This window comes from Acinonyx jubatus, chromosome C1 (assembly GCF_027475565.1).
Source record: "Acinonyx jubatus isolate Ajub_Pintada_27869175 chromosome C1, VMU_Ajub_asm_v1.0, whole genome shotgun sequence".
NCBI classification, from domain to species: Eukaryota; Metazoa; Chordata; class Mammalia; order Carnivora; family Felidae; genus Acinonyx; species Acinonyx jubatus.
Window position 1 is genome coordinate 142,847,408 of NC_069381.1, and position 15,828 is coordinate 142,863,235.

The 15,828-nt window shown below is 37.0% G+C and overlaps 1 pseudogene; it reads right to left on the reverse strand.

The window, feature by feature from the left end:
* LOC128311859 (ATP synthase F(0) complex subunit C2, mitochondrial-like) overlaps positions 1-14,718 on the reverse strand; it is a 131,608-nt pseudogene extending 116,890 nt beyond the window's left edge.
* Positions 14,719-15,828: the final 1,110 nt, after the last annotated feature.

Below are 15,828 nucleotides of genomic sequence, written 5' to 3' on the forward strand. Positions count from 1 at the left end.
GAGAGAGAGGGAGACACAGAATCCAAAGCACGTACCTGGCTCTGATCTGTCAGCACAGACCCTGAGGTGGGGCTTGAGCTCACAGACCACGAATCATGACCTAAGCCAAAGTAGGATGCTGAACCAATTGAGCCACCCAGATGCCCCCAATCTTATTTTTGTCACCGACGAACTTCCCTAGTTAAAAAGTGATTCCATAAGACTGCTGCTAAGATTTCTTCATGACACAAAGTGAAACTATGTAGCAATAGCTAACTTAGTCTGGATATCCAAATTAATTAGATTTTGCCTCAGTTTTTTTTTTTTTTTTTTTTTTGGCTTAGTTGAAAGTTGCTAAATAGAAAACTTGAGTATACAAAGAAAGAGAAATCTATTGTTTTCATGACCAACCCCACTATTTTAAAGACAGTGTATGATAGTTATACTATATTCACCAAAATTCTGTTACATATTTATGATTTACATACACAAATGTATGTTTTTATGTACATGTGAAAATATAGATTTCACATTTTATAATAAAAAGATTTCAAAATTTTTAAAGAGGAAATTAGTGGCCCAGCAATACAGATTAGCTTTGCTGCTGTTTAACTATAATAATTTTTACCCTACTCCATTATCTGTACCTCTTAACTATAATGAGGAAGCATTCCCGTCTTACTTGTAAGACATTTTTTTTAAATAGTATAAATTGCAGCTATTACCTTTAAAATTTAGACAGGAAGATGATGCATAAAAATCAATGTCCATTAAATTTATGTAAATCAATTGTTATCAAGAAAACTAAATGAGAACTTCAGAAATTCTGTGTTCTCCATCTAGATTAGCCTTGCTACACTAGAGCCACAAAGAAGCCATTCCTCTAACCAAGTCCTCTGTTTTTAAGGCCACATTCTTTTTGTATCTTAAAAGACTTTCCCCTTTTCCCTATCTCCTTGTGGCTAAGGAATGGGGAATGCTCCTTTTTTCGGTACTTTGTCACCTTTGAACCTAGATGACAGTCAATGAGTTTTGCTAGCTGTATGATTATCCGGTCAGCATGTTATCTAATTAAGAACTAGACATCGTAAAACATCCACATAGCCAGATCTGTCCACATGAGGAAACACACACACACACACACACACACACACACACACGCTACTTAACATGCATTAAAACTGCATCCAGATAAGCTATAGTTTAAATTTTGTTTTCATTTTTGGAGGTATGGACCATAGGCCAGTGACTTACCTCTTTTAACCCTGAGTTTTCAGAGCTAACAATATCGACCCATCAGAATTATTGCAAGGTTTAAAGATATCCATGTGAATTTTTTTTTGTCAATTTCTAAGTGCTATATGAAAATATAAATTATAAAATATAAATGAGATGAAATCAGACATCTGTGTCCTAATTTTAAAAAATTCAATGCATGAAAAACCAAACATATAAAACATATACTAGCAACTAAGATTTTATATTTAGAAATATATTAAAAATATTTTCAAAGACAGCTCATAAAATGAGAACGATAGGACAAGAATTTGTGTTTTGTTTTTTAAAATTTCTTTTTACAGTTGCAAAAGTGACAACTCAAGAGATTAAATTGCTTACCAAAATTCACAGCATAGTAAGTTCAGGGGCTAAGGGGCTTAGGTGTTACTAGCATATCAGAACTTCCTTTTTGTTTTGTTTTTTTAAATTTTTTTTTCAACGTTTATTTATTTTTGGGACAGAAAGAGACAGAGCATGAACGGGGGAGGGGCAGAGAGAGAGGGAGACACAGAATCGGAAACAGGCTCCAGGCTCCGAGCCATCAGCCCAGAGCCTGACGCGGGGCTTGAACTCCCGGACCGCGAGATCGTGACCTGGCTGAAGTCGGACGCTTAACCGACGGCGCCACCCAGGTGCCTCAAAACTTCCTTTTATTTCACAATGAGGATTGACATAAATATCTGTGTACAGAGTAATATTTAAATGAGTCAGAATAAGCGTGGAGTCTCTGTATAAGTATCGTACTTTCATTTTTATTTTATTTTATTTTTTTTTATTTTAGAGAGAGAGAAAGAGAGGGAGAGGGGTAGAGGAGGAGAGAGAGAAAGAGAGAGAGAGAGAGAGAAAGAGAGAGAGAAAGAGAGGGAGAGGGGTAGAGGAGGAGAGAGAGAAAGAGAGAGAGAGAGAGAGAGAGAGAGAAAGAGAGAGAGAGTCCCAAGCAGGCTCCATGCTCCAATGCAGGACTCTGTCCCACAATGCTGAGATCATGACTTGAGCCAAAATCAAAAGCCAGATGCTCAACCAACTGAGCCACCCAGACACCCTTTACATTCTTCTTCTAAACCCCACCCTCCCTAAAAAAAAAAAAAAAAAAAAAAAAAAAAAAAAAAAAGTAAAAAATTCCATATCCAGAGCCAGGGAAAGATGAAAGAGAGGCAATGGGTATACAGCAGAAAGCAAGGGAAAGATCCAGCAAAGGAAAGGTACACGGAATATAGTAGAAAAGAAAAAAGACACAAACTTAAGGATCGAATTAAAAATGGTAGAACAATAAGCTGAGGCTGGCTGAAAGCAGAGAAACATCAAGAGAAAGAGATAAAATACCAGAGGCACTTCCAACTTCTATTTCTTGATCATGTGGCAGAAGAAAATATTTGTGCTACCACTGCAGAAGCACATATTATTCAAAGCCTATAAAATTCAAAATTTAGGCAAGGCACAGGGTTTCTGAAGCAGGCACTACAGAGGCGTTTTTCTTCACTAGTGTCCTAAGTGCGCGGGCTTCAGATGCATGAAGGGCAGCCTCCTTCAAGCATCTGTTCAGAATGATTATATGGCTGAAACAAATGCAGGGACACAGCAGAAAACGAGACATAGTCCACACTCCAGGAAGCCCAGGATGTTCAGAGAACAGATCTTAAAAGCAAAATGCACATATTGAGTGTGTGACACAGAGATGAAAGTCGGCCTCAAGTATGTATGGTAATGCTGCCTGAAGATTTTAAAACTTTCATGCAGAAAGCATGGCACATTCCCTTTGCTGAGTGGAGATGCTGTCTACATAAGTGCATTCTTCCTTCTTCCAGAAATTGAAAATTTAGTGGCATCATTATCCCTGAAGATGTCAAATTTCTAAAAGAACTGAATCTAAGATTTGTTTTTCTTTCATCCTGTCTCTGCTTCATGCTTTAAGACTTTGGTCTTGCAAAAGAATCGCACGGGTCTGAATTGTATGAAAATCAGTCCTGGGTTCTGGAAGCACACTTTTGCTTTCAATAAATGCTTTAGGTGCTGGAATATGTTTGTATTTTCTTAATGTCATGCATTTAATGCTGTGTTAATGTTATGAGGAGGACATTTGAGAAATTTGGGATCAATTTGATTCAGCCTCAAAAGACCTGAGGAATTACACTCATTTTGGTGGAAAACAGCTTACGCTGAAGTTGCCAGAAGAAGCCGGATTTTCCCTGGGCATCAGGGCAAAACCTCACTTGTTGGAGATGAAAAGAATAATAAAATGGTTAGGAAAATATTTGGTTTATGATTCCTCTGATCTAACCTTAATGAATTTGCATTTTTTTTTTACTTCTAAGATTCAAGGCAAATACATTATCATATCAGCCTTGCTGACTTTTTGAGATTTGGATCAGCAAAAGGTACTCATATTATTCATATAAGGGATTCACATACAGGGCTGAGTTACTGAATGAGGTGTACTTAGGCTGTCCTTTGAGCTCACTGCATCACTTTCAGTGAATTGTACTGGATATGGCTTGTATATTTTGAATGGAAAATAGAATAGAAAGGAAACTTGATCTTGGAGTTAACTATTCAGACCCCTTTCAGGACCTTCCTGTGGAAAAAAGCTGAACTGTTGTCCTGGGATTCAGAAAACTCAGAGAAGCAATGGACAGATGGAGGGAGCCTTGTGAAGATGATCCAGTAGTTCTACCTTTTCTTTTTCCCTGAAGAGGTTGACTGTTGGATTAATGGCTAAAACAAATAAGAGAAGAAAAAGCTATAAAACATTAGACACATCTATCACTAATGCTAATGTGTCAATGAAGAAACTTCCATTCCACTCTAATTAGAGGGAAATAGTAATAAGGAAGTTATTTCTGTTCATTCAAACGTCTTTCCTCACTCCCACATCTACTGGGCAGGAAGGGATTCCTAGTGGTGAACTTCAAGAAAGAACCTGAACGTAATAGACAGGTAGGAATCCTCTCTAATTCTCTGAGCTCTAGTAACCCGCAGTAGGCATGTACCTGCTACTACTCTATGTGTCTCTACACACACATATATACAGCCTACTTGGTGTTCCTCTCCTGGGTGGGAGCCTTCAGTTTAGGGATGCAAAAGTTGAATAAAGCTGATACATTATTCAACATTGGTCAGATTGCTTTATTTTTGAATTGTGCGGAGCCCACATAAGCAAATTGATGTGATGAATTTTTGCTCTCATACCTTATTGACAATGTAGTTCCTCCATTTTTAATGCGCAATACCCTTTATTCAACTTGCAGTTTTAGTTAGCTGCTAAGACCAATTCATATGGCCTCAGTTCTGCGGAAATGTTTTTGGAATGTCTGACAGAGCTGTTTGCTCCAATTTCCCTGATGACACAACCAAGAATGCATGATAAATAGCTCAAAGATGGTATTTATTTTTTTGTCCCATCCACACAATATTAAAAAAACTATTTATTCAACAGACCAATCACACCCCACTTTCACTTTTGATATCATACATAGCTTTCTTCTCAAGTACACAGATCTATGGGAAAATTTTAATCAAATCATAAGAACAAAGCTTTGGAGCAAAAAAAATATTCTGGTTTGATATCTTTGTTGTGCTTCCTTCAAAAATGTTGAGCCTGGTTTCTTCATCTCTACTAAAAGAATAATTCCCATTCAATTAGTTGTTTTTAGAAACACAAGGGATGATATATAAAGGTACACATAAATTTCCTGCCATGTGGTAGACATTGACTAGAAATTAGCCATTATAAATCAGGATAAAAAGGACTATTGCTTTTAAAGAGGGAGATATTTCCACCTTTTAAGATCAAATTACTATTTCTTTATTGAAAGATATATTTTTATTATATATTCCAAATAAATGGACAGTCTAGCTAAACTGCTGCACTTTAAAAATACCTTCTCATTTTCCCCCATTTACATCTAGGTGATTTCACAAATTAGGGTGTGGTGCCTGGAGGTTGTCAGCAATACCCAAAAAGAAAAATGCATTCATATTTGGTTATATGAAATTAATAGCAAATTATGAAGAAATATCAAGGCTATTCTTCCCCAAGCCATACATTTAAAACTTCAGGATGATTTCCTAAAGAATAAAGGAGAAAAGGTAATTTTACAGTCTCTACCATTTTTATAAATTTAATTGGTGCATAAATTTGTCCAAAGCTTTAAGGAAAATAATATAGAAAAGAAATTTATGTCCCAGGCAGTTTAAGTAAAATTTAAATATTTAGTTTCATACGTGTCATTTTCTTTTATTGATTAATTGGGCATTCAATACAAATATTTCTGTTTTTATCATTCTACTTGTGAATAATTAATTTTTTTTGCCAAGTAGTTGAACCAAAATTAAGCAACCACAATTTCTCTTATGTGTTTACTAAACTTACTAGGTGTTTCTATTTTTCTAGGTCTTTACACTGCCTTATATGCTTTAACTTAAAACTTTGTGGTATATTTGTGAGTGACTATCCGCTCTGAATCCTGAATATATATTTAGTTTTTAAAACCATTACAATATACATTTTACGAATTATCCAACTCAAAGAATGAGGCTTTTCTCTATACAAATGGCAATCTCAGGCAAATATTTGTGCACAGCTCTTCACACTATGCAAGTGGTAAGAACAGAAAGCAGAACCCTCATACAAAAACTGCAGAGAAAGAAGGATATTTAAAAGACAGCTGACAGTCCCCTACCTAATTTTCATTGTACTGATAATAGATTTAATGACCCACAGTGTTACAGTTTAGGCATGTTGCCTTCTTTCGCTTTTCATTTATTATTCATCAATTCAACAAATATTTGCTAGCTGCATACCGTGGGAAGACACTGTGAGAGGAGCTGGAAACACACTAGTAAGCAAAAATAGCCAGAGTCCCCCCTGGCTTTCATGGTGTTACAGTCTTGGGGACACCGATGAGTATGGCAGACTCAGTTTTTATACTCAGGGATCACACAGTCCTGTGGTTGACAAAGATGCAAGCAAATCATTAAAAGTCTATAATTAGCAGTGGTGAAAACAGCGTTGAAGAAGTATAGAGACATACAAACATATGACAGTAATGTTTCTTACAGAATGGGCTTCTTTGGGAAGGTGATCTGTGATTTGAGATCCGAAGGATGATAACCATTGTTAATTGGAATTGGGAGGTAGTCGGCCTTGAAGAGGAAAAAACAGTTTGTATAAAGGCACGGGGAAAAAAAGAAATCATAATGTTTGCTTGAAATTGTAATCAGAAGGTGCTGAGAAGACAGGAGCTTGATCCTGCGGCTCCATATAGAAGTTAACTTCATTAAGAAAGCACTGAAGAGGGGCGCCTGGGTGGCTCAATCGATTAAGCCGCCGACTTTGGCTCAGGTCATCATCTAGCGGCCCATGAGTTTGAGCCCCGCGTCAGGCTCTGTGCTGACAGCTCAGAGCCTGGAGCCTGTTTCAGATTCTGTGTCTCCCTCTCTCTGACCCTCCCCCGTTCATGCTCTGTCTCTCTCTGTCTCAAAAATAAATAAACGTTAAAAAAAAATTAAAAAAAAAAAAAAAAGAAAGCACTGAAGAGCTTAAAGAGAGGAACTATATGATGCATTTTAATTTTTTTAAACAAAAGATTACTCTGTTGACACTGTGGAAAACAAATCGGGCTGCTGGAAGTTTAATGCGAGTAATGGAGGGAACTGGAGTAAGGGATGTAGGTAATAGAGAGGCAAGATCACAATGTCTTAGAATTAATGGTGGTAATGGAGACAAAAATCATGGATACAAAGATATTTAGGAAAACAAGCTCACAGTTGCTAATTGATATAGCATGGCAAGGCTTGAAGTCTGAAATGACTTGTACTTTACCATATTCTAAAACAAGAAATTCACCAATGCTCAACTTTCTCTAGCCTTTCAGTTCTCACCTTCTGAACACCTCTACATAGCTTGGAGAACTAGCCGAAACAGTTTTACAGAATATGGAGTATGAATGGACTATTGCTTTCTTCATGGGCTAATCCAACAAAACTAGGATTTATCACTTCAGGAGTCACTTTTCCTACAGACAGATAGGGAACAGTAGATACAATGGAAGGTCACTAGCTCACGTCTGTCACAAGCTCAATGACTCATTCCTGCAGATAAACCTCATAGCAATAAACAGAATCCACAATTGCACACCAGCAAAATGATGGATGACCACATGTCATGGATTCAGAGAGTTACTAGTGAATAATAGTCCCTGCCACAGCCTACAAAGCTCGACTTTTTCTTATCTCTACCCATCTCTGTAAGCCCTGCTCCAACTCTGCTCAGCCTGCTCTTTGTGCTAATTCTTGTAGGCATCAAGTGCCTAAGTTAGGACCCCTGTAACGGCTGCTCTCTCTGCTGAAAGTTTTCCTGCCACATCCTCCATTGCTTCTCTCCATTGTTTTATTCAAGTTTCTGCTCAATATCTGCCCTTCATGTCTCTGTTGATATGATCTTTAGTGGCTGCTATTACTCAATATCCCCCTAACTTACTTATTTTTTACCCATAGCATTATTTAGTACCTGATATCATTTTATATTTCAAAAACGTTACTTGCTTTGTGATAGACTGAATATTGCCATATTCCCACCCCCCCACAAAATGTCCATGTCGTAATCTCCAGAACCTATTACCTTACACCATAAAGGTGACTTTGAAGATATGATTAAATTAAGGATTTTGAGATGGCTGGGTTATCCAAGCACACCTAATGTAATCAAAAGGGTCTTATAAAATGGAGACAGGAGGATCAGAAGAGTAGAAGACATGATAAGAGAACCAAGAAGCTGGAGTAACAAAAGGAAGTGGTCATAAACTAAGGAATGCAAACAGGATCTGAAAGCTTAGAAAAGGAAGAATGTAGACTATTCACTGAAGCCTCCAGAAAGAACACAGCTGTATCTTGGTTAAAGACTACTGACATCCCAAACTATAAAAGAATAAAAGTGTGTGGTTTTAAGCCACTGAATCTGTGATAACTTGTTACAGCAGTCATAGAAAATTAACAGTTACTTTCTACCTCTTCTACCAGAATATAAACTTCAGAATATTAGGGACTTAATATTGTTTACCACTATATGTTTATGTGTAGACACTGTGTGTTCAAGGTAGGAAATTAATAACCATTTCCAAAATAAATAAATTACACTGTGAATTAATATGTGCTAATCAATATACACACAGAAATACACACACATACGGGCACACCGCAAATACACACACTCATATGCCTGGAAAATTCTGTATACTATTCATGATTAATTAAATATAATCTATACATGCATTTCAAAAACAACTGATTAAACCTCTTTTAGTTCTCACAAATATACAAAGAATGCAAGTGAGGCAAGAAATGATAATTTAAGTGTAATAACCATACCCTAGTACATAGATGAAGCATGTTAATTGAGGAGATGAACTTCTATATCAACATCTGGTGTCTCCTGTTGCAATGCAGTTGAAATGAAGGTCGCATGGCTATTATAGCTTAGAGTGAATATTCTTTCTGGACATAAAAAAAGAAAGAAAGAAAACCTTCTTTGCAAGCCAGCTAGGTTTTCAGCTCTAGGTTTTTCAGCAACAGTAAGGGATTGACTTTTGGGAGAAACAGTGAATAAACATAACTCAGCACTGAGCAAGAAAATGCATTATCTCCTTACTACTGAATTTAAAGGCTGATTTTTCAGCCCTTCGGGTGAGCAGGATTACCACTGGAGCCAGCCAGGAGCTCAACAAACTCCACTGTAGGCTGCCCTGGCAGCCACCTACTGTGGTATCCTGGCAACCCTGGATGTTTCATTCAAGCCAGAGGCCTATAATAGTCCCACTTTGGACTTAAGAGTGATATTGTGATGCACAATTTGTTTAAAATTAAAATAAAAAGACCATAATCAAATGTAATTCAGATGCTTATATCAGTAAGTGGTTTTATCTCACTAGTTACACATTGTGGCTCCCTTTGTGCACTCGTTATATAAAGAGGACAATCTTCAGCTTCTTCCTTTGCCAAACAAATTCCTTACCTACACAGATGATGTGATTTCCTAGTCCTCCAATGTATTCAGCTATTAAAATAGAATAGCAAATGTTGGAAATTTACATAGAAGCGATCAGCAGTGTTCATTTTTAGAATAGCTAGGATTCCAAATAGAGATGCTGGGGAGCTGCAATCTGCCATTTTTATGTTTGAAAGAAAGGCCTATTCATTCAATGAGTAGAAATGAGAAATCACACAGCAATCATTTTCTTTAAATGCCGTGGTCAATATAAAGCTGTTATGTGCTTTATTTTATAGAAACACGCTCATAAACAATTAAAATCCTTTTGCCTGTGTATTTAGTTATATTTTAAGCAAAGCTGGTGCAGGTAGAACTCAGAACATTTAAACACCGAAGATTTATCAAACTGCTATCTATCCAGACAGTATGCCAAGAAACCTGAATCATACTATAGTTAATAAGTGTTTTGAGAAACATAACATAACAACTGGGTCTTGAGCCTGATTTAGCATTTGGCTAAAACAAATTACTTACAATTCTAGTAACATTTGTATACCCAGTTCTATTTATCTCTTTAAATAAATACTGGATTTAAATTCCCATATAGTAAGTAGTTTTCCAAATTCACTTTAAATATACACTTAAGATGCCAACCATTTTGATTTTGTGTCTTTCTATTTGATTTTTCAGGAAGCCCTGGTGGTTTATAAATTAATTAAACACTTACCTTTTAGTAAATACACTTTAAGACATTTAACACAATTTATTAAATTAAGCATGCAGGTTGATAGGCATTCGATGTTATAGCTTATAGGCAACAGTTTCTTAAATATTATACAAAAGCAAAAAAAAAAGAAAAAAATAGAAAAAAATACAGTTTAGCTATTTCTTAATAAATGAAATACAGATTTGTCACACGATTCAGCCAAATCCACACCTTAGGGATATCCCTAAGAGAGTTGAGAACATAGGTCCACACAGAAAACAAAATGTATTTTAACATTCATAGCACCATTGGTCATAATAGCCAAAAAGTGGGGAGAACCAAAACGCCCATCCACTGAGGAATGGAGAAACAAATGGTGTATCCACATGATGGTTATTATTTAGCTATAAAAAAGGAACGGACTACTAACACATGTTAGAACATGAATGAACCTTGGAAATTGTATGCTTGTTGAAGGAAGCCAGACAGGAAGACCATATATTATAAGACTCTATTTATAAAATATTTAGAATATGCAAACATAGAGAGACAGAGAGTAGATTAAGGGTAGCCAAGGGTATAGGAAAAGGGGGAATTTGTACTGACTGGTAATAGGTCCAGGATTTCTTTTTGGACTGATGAAAATATTCTGCAATTGCACATGATGATAGTTGCACAGTTTTGTGAATATACTAAAAACCACTGAATTTTACATTTTGAAGGCTGAATTTTACATGCAAATTCTAGTTAAATTTAAAATAAAATAAATTGAGAAATTTCTAACTAAATCTTGAAAGAATCCATTTGTTATTTTACATTAAGCTCAAAATTAAGTCTATTAGCACAAAAGAGATAAAGCCAGTGGAATGCAACACTGAGCAAGTTTTTATTTTCCTTTAGAGATATGCCACATTACTTTTAGAAAGAGAAACTTTTGGAAACAGATAAAATTTGTTTGGAACTATGGTTTGAGATCTAGGCAAGTCCGCCAACACTATTATATCTCAATTCCCTCACCTGTAAAATTAGAATCTATATTTTTTCAGAGTTATGGTTAGATATGGGAACAATACACCTAATGATCTTAACATAATGTGTAATACAGAAAAGGTGTAAAAATTAGTGGTTTTTATTATGATGATGATTACTTATTGTTTTAGTTGTATTATCTCAATATTTTAATGAATGCTTTTGACTGATTAAATCTTTCTTTAGTGGATTAAAATTCTACTATTTGATTTTAACCACTTATTCTGGATTAGTTATAACACAGTTGTTGACTGCTGAAGGTCAAGGAGGAATATGCCATGTTTCCACCTTCATTCTCACAAAATAAAAAGAAGTGCAATGAGAAGCAATAAAAAATGTTCTACTTCACATCTTAACAGAGATACTTCACACGAGTGAACAAAAGTGGTTTGCTGCTCAAGAGATTCTTTTGAAACACCCTATTAAAACCTCATCACACTGTGTCACATTTCTATCCATGAGTTTACAGAAGTACAAAATTATGATAGGTATTGGTTTCCCCACATTAGGAGTAGGCATTTGGTACTCTGAAACAGCGACTGTAATGCTTATCTAAATGGTAATATCGATATTGTAGCTTCAATTTCTTACGACTAGGGATAGGTTTTTCTCAAATATTAATAATATGTTCCCCCAAACAGATTGGTCGATAGAGAACTTAAAGATCGCAATGATGACTTCTTATCAAATAGACTTGGTTGCACTGAGATTACATGCAAGCTAATGTAAGATATCACTGACATTCTGTAGGTTTTCATATGACAATATGATGCAGTTTGTGCATATATGCAGTGTCTCAATAAGGAGATCATAGGAGCTAAAAGGTCCCTGTAGAGACTGTAGATATTGACGGATCTCTGAAACCATACACAAACCACATGCTTGGACGTGTTTTAGAGAGACAGTTTGTACTTTTAATCAAGCCATTAAAAAACTTGATGCAATCACTTTAATACCCATGTTAATGGCATGCACTTGCTGAGTCCACAACAAATATTTATAACTATTTACCTCCGTATTGGAAGCTCACAATGAACACTTGACAAAATTTAAGTATAGATTAAACTTTTCCTTATGTGACCTGCATTTTAATTTTTTAATGTTTATTTATTTTTGAGAGAGAGAGAGGGCAGGGGAGAGGCAGAGAGAGAGGGGGACAGAGGATCGGAAGCAGGCTCTACACTGGCAGCAAAGAGCCCAGCCCTACACAGGGCTTGAGCTCACGAACTGTGAGATCATGACCTGAGCCCAAGTCGGACACTTAACTGACTGAGCCACGCAGGCGCCCCGCATTTTAATTTTTAAAGACAAATTATATTCAACAGATTTAATCAAAATGTGTAAAGAATATTAATATTGATCCTTAAATTGTCCATTTGGCAAATCAGCTCTATTCATAAATAATATTAGTTTATTTGGTAAGTAAACTACTATAGTCATAATAAATGCACTCATAACATCAAGCAATATTTATAACTTTTTATAAAGTTATGACTTTTCAAATTTATACTCTGCTAAATGCAGTCTAATGTACATTCCCCTGAGGAATTGCTTTAAATGAAGCTGGGTTGCTAGAAATGTAAGCTTATTAACATCATCCATTTTCATTTTGAATTAAGCTACACTGACTGCATTTATTGAACGATTAACTCATTGCAACTCTGGAAATACCCTCTGTCTAATGGGAAAACACTATATAAAACAGATCAAAGGTTTGGAGATCTGGACAATCCTATACAAATAGAAAGACACCTCAGTGTCCCTTCCCTCAAAGATGCTGCACTGTTAATGAGGACGTGAAGAAGAGGGAACCCAAACTGTGGCCAAAAGCAGCAGATACTCCCCACTTGGATGTCAAGTGCAAACGCAGGCTGCTTTGTATTGCAGGGAATATCTGTCTCCCACAGACATCAGTGGCAAGTCAGATAAAAGATAAAACGACACTCTGAGGCACATTTGACACGTAAAGCTGGATGAATGTCGACAACAAGAGAAGAACTGGAGTGATGCTAACAAGATTCCAAATAGGCATCCTTGTTCATACCCCCCCCCCCCACAGCAACAGTTTGGCATCCATGTTCTCTCAAAAGTGCCTTGGGGCAGCTATGGGATCCATGTAAGAAATTATGAAACCATAGGGCCGTCCAGAAATGAGGAGGGCCATTTTATGAAGACAGGCCTAGACCCAGGTAGCTGACTCACCCACTGAAGTCTCAACAGTAGACCCAGAAACAACTGCATAAACCCAGAGAACTTCACTAACCCCCTGTTTTAGATTGAATTCTGTCATCAGCACCTTACATAAAGGGATTCAGGGGAGACTTACCCACTGGTGTGTGGGTATGAGTATACATAGACCTTGGTTATGGCTCTAGACCCTGAAGAACCTATAAACTGACTCTACCCCACTTGGCCACAATCTAGGTGCTCTTGGAGAAAGAACACTGACTTAGAGAATCACCCATGGATAAGAGAGCCTTTTTGGGAGTCCAGGGTTCCAAGGAAGCAGTTCTACCATACTCCTGGAGCAGAAAAAACAAAATTAGATATATTGGAGAAGATAAGAGAAACAGTTGGACTTCATCTACATTATCTTACCTCCAAGATAGTACAGCTCAGTGCCAGCGAACCCTTCTCAGCCCGTGATTCCTCCCACAGGGGACAGTGAGAACATGTGAATGAGTGTGTGAGAGTGTGCTGTTTCACTGCTGTGCATGACACTACCAAAGAGACCCATTTCTCTTTTACCTCATCCAGAATACTGATTCATGAGCACAGCAGTCAAGGCTCAGAGCACAGCAAATTAAAGGGAAGCAGATCCCGCTAACTGCATCAAGAACTCCATAGAGGGCCCTGTCCTCAGTTCACTGTCGATACCCACCCCAGTGGCCCAAAGACACCCCCAGCACTGCATGCACCTCACTTACTCTCTCTATCCCTCCCTAGGAGCAGTTTCCTTTGCACTCTCCCAATGGTGGCAAGAGCAAGATTTTGCAGACAGCTAGTGAGCATGTGCAGAAAGCTGGCCTGAATCTGCGGGCCTGGAGGAGAATGCCATTGTGAAAGTAAAAGAGGTTGTCAGCCCATGGCCCGGCTGTGCTTAAAATAGCCAGTTCTATCTGTAAGATGTTTTATGCAAGCCTCACAAATAAACACAAAGCAAACCCCTAAAGTGGATACACAAAAGATAAAGAGAAGGGAATCAAAGCTGCTGCTTCAGCCAGATTTGTTTACTAGAAATGATTGTATGCACTTTCATGCTCTCAGACGTTCTTTATAAGCCAATTATTTCTGTTTTCCACTTCTCTGATTGATCTCTTCACTTATACATAACTGGCTCTTGACCTCTGTTATTGAATTCACTATTCATGAATGCTATTGTCTTTTGAACAAATAAAACAGCTAAAACTATGTTTGCAATTTACTATTTATAATTTCTGTCAAAATTGGTCCTTTAGAAACAATTATATTAACATAAGCACAAAGTGACATATTTCTACAAGCACAGTTTGAAACTACGACACACTGGCAAGTGAAGTCATGGATTCAGAGAGCTCATCGTAAATTTAAAGAGAAATCAATATATCTCGGAAACCATAGTATACACTCTGAAATCCTTGGCTTTAGGTATTCTCTAACTAAAACATATTGGTGCAATTTATGTCTTGGGGATGATTGCCCAGAATCTGCAGCTACGGTACCTTTTGTTCCTCAGTCCAAGGAGCTGGCATTCCTCCTCCATTCACCGAGTTATCCACTCAATACACATTAATTGATCATTTACTGCAAACCAGACATCATGCTTGGCCAAAGATAAACATTCGATGAAGACTTGCACTCTAGATTTGCGAAGTTCAAAACTCTCTAGGATGACAGGCAAGTGAACATATGGCTTTATAAAACACTGTTTAAGTGCTCTGACGGAAGGGAGCTCGGGATGAATGGTTCACCAGGAAGCATATAAAATTTCATATGCGATGTACTGCCATGGACATCTCTTGTCATGGAAGGATGCCTGCGGCTGTTTATTGAGTGGAAAAATATAGGTTGGAAAATAGCATTAGAGAGGAAAGGAATGGAATGGGGAGCGATCGTTTCGTGGCTACAGGGTTTCAGTTTGCAACTTTTTGGTGGATGGTTTCAGATGAAAACATGCTGGCGACGGATGGTGGTGATGGTTGTACAGTGGTGTGAATCTACTTAATGCCCCTGGACCTACACGCCTAAATGTGATTAAAGTGGTACATTTGAGGTTATATATATTTTACCAAAATAAAAAATGAAAAATAATAATAGTGTTTTCTAAAAAAGAGAAGAGGAAGGAAATATACTTGTTCTGCAATATTCTAAGATGAACTTTCCTACAAAGTTTCTCATTTTTGATGGACTAAGACTTGGAAGAACCAGGCAGAGAAATAGATTTCAAGGGACTAACAGGCATCGGGAAATAGTATAATTAATTAGTCATTCTCCCGAAGTATAAATTCTGAAAATTAAATAAAATGTTTTCATGACATATTTCACATTGCTGAATCCTTCGATGTGAAACTACCTTCCATTTCAAGGAACGTTTTTCAATGATTTATCAGGAAGTCCTTGGAGACATGACAGTTTCTTCAAGCCCACATGACTGAGAGACACAGTCACAACCTCGGATTCGGCCATTTAAACACTTGTAAAATTAAACATTAGCAGTTTTAATCCAAACTTTAGAAAGTATGAAGCTAGATATGTGGAGAGTATATGTAAAGAAAGATATCAAGTGATAACATTGAAATGGTTACTGCTGTTTTGTCAATCACCAACAGAATTTTGACCCTGTCTTTCTCCTTCTATGAAGGATAGTCTGCAT